This window comes from Triticum aestivum, chromosome 2A (genome assembly GCF_018294505.1).
Source record: "Triticum aestivum cultivar Chinese Spring chromosome 2A, IWGSC CS RefSeq v2.1, whole genome shotgun sequence".
NCBI lineage: Eukaryota > Viridiplantae > Streptophyta > Magnoliopsida > Poales > Poaceae > Triticum > Triticum aestivum.
Genome location: NC_057797.1, coordinates 551,666,174 through 551,668,216, shown reverse-complemented (window position 1 = coordinate 551,668,216; position 2,043 = coordinate 551,666,174). Strand labels below are relative to the sequence as shown.

The 2,043-nt window shown below is 47.2% G+C and overlaps 1 long non-coding RNA gene across 1 annotated transcript; it reads right to left on the bottom strand.

Annotated features, from left to right (window-relative positions):
- Window positions 1-408: 408 nt before the first annotated feature.
- LOC123185544 (uncharacterized) lies at window positions 409-1,710 on the bottom strand. The gene is made up of 3 exons (XR_006493427.1): window positions 1,645-1,710; window positions 1,011-1,089; window positions 409-437 (listed from the first exon to the last, which is right to left on the bottom strand). It is a non-coding gene; the product is annotated as an uncharacterized lncRNA (long non-coding RNA).
- Window positions 1,711-2,043: the final 333 nt, after the last annotated feature.

Sequence of the window (2,043 nt, the reverse complement as noted above, 5' to 3'; positions counted from 1 at the left end):
AGGATGCATGGCGTCTAACCTTCAAATAAAGGCTTAATGCTATCAACTCTAGCTTGCCACATGTCATTATCTATTGCCCATTGAAATCCCTGTAGCCACCACAAAGAGCATTGATTTACTTACATGAGACAAATCACAAAACTATGTGCACCCATATCGATAAAATTACTGCAGTGTGTACCTGAACACCAAATTATTGGAACAACAACACTGTACCGTGTATCCACAAAAAGCAGCAAACAATGCATGCATTCCTGTATTCAGCTCCAAATAAAAAGGATAAGTTTTCTAAAAGTGAAGTCTATGTATTAATTCAGTATCATGATGCAATCATGATCTATAATACCTCCGAGTGATTCACCAGTAATCCCTATCCTAGAGTGATCGACATCATCACTTGCACTAAGATAATCTCCAAGCTTTATCAAGTCCCACACCTGCACATGTTCCTCACTGAGTATCGTAAAAAAATAGGCCCAACATGTTTTGAAGTATGATATACCAAGTCATACAGTAGAGGACAATCATAAGAAGAGAACCAGACCAAAAGAATAAATCCAGAATTCAACTGAAGTGCCAACCCAGATAGTGCAGTTATGGCACCAGTACAGCTGGACTAACACCAACAACAGTGGTAATCCAGAGCTAATACTTAATCAGAAATAATTCCAATGCAATCCCTTGTTAACCTTCCCAAGCTGCCTCCGCAAGGCCACTCTGTAACTCGTCAAGATATCACCACCACTATGTGCTAGCTTTGCTTCCTTTCATAGGATTTAAGAACAGATTCACATACATCTCTCATCATTTTAAGTGCAGTTGGCTTATCAGTCACATTATTAAAGCCTAAATTCTCAATGAGCTCCTACAAAGACAACACGCCGGTAATAGCAGATATTCTTCATACCATTGTTGCTTCACAATTAAAATAAATATTGGTAGTTTTTGGTTTGATTAGTACTCATACACATTCAGTTGCAGAATTATGTAGAGCAGATGCGTATACTAACATCTCATATTGAACTCCTCGTGGCCTTCTAGCTCTGGGTGTCACCATCACGATCACCCATCGTCTTCATCATCCGACATCTTCGCAATAAAATCAGAGTAAGAAACATTGTAGTCATGAACTACATTATGCTAAATTATCAAAAACAAGAGATACTGCATTAGCAGTGCATTGCTCCTCCATGGCTGCCCGGGGGAGGGGAGCCAGGCGACGCCCCACTGGCTCGAATTCACCCAAACGTAGGCGCCGCCAAGCGAGGGCATACTGGCCGGGGTTCACGGTGGGCAGCACGGGGGGTGGGGCGCTGCCGAGGCGAGCGGGCGGCGCGCTCGCGAGTATCCCGCAGCGGACGAGGGGCGGCGACCGTGGGCTGGGGTCTCCGGCGGCGGGCGAGGGCGACGGCCTCTGACAGCAGGCGGTAGGACCGAGCAGCCGGGTGAGCGGGCGGGGTCGCGCGGGTGTCGGGCAGGCGACGGGGCGTGCGGCGGCGAGCGGGCATGGCCGAGGGCGAGATCAAGGACGACGACTCCTCGTCGGCGGCACCGCGCGGCGCGCTGGGCAACCGCCGCACCTGCTGGACGACGCTAGGATTTCTGGACGTTCTAGGATGGGAGGAGATCGGGAGAAAGAACAACCTGAACCAGGGACGAGAGCTCCAGATCTAATCGCCGGTGAAGACGCCGTGTGATTTGGTTTAGCAATCGTGGGTTGTTAGGAAGGGTCTTTAGCGGCAAGATAAATACTCTATTTTTTTGGTGGGAACACAAAATATTGGCGCAAACTACAGTAAACCAAAATTATGTGGTGGGAAAGTAATTCTTTTTGGAGGGAATGTTTAGAATAATGAAATAAATTGGAAAAAATAACATGTCAAAGCAATATGAGATATATATGGTGCTAAATCATCTCATGATCGTCATCTTCCCTCCGAACTAGATCGGGAGGTTTCTGATGAAATCATCCCATGTCCGTCATCTTCCCTAAGTCCGGCGGTAGGCGACGTGTGGGAAGCTCACATCCATGGCCAGTGGAGA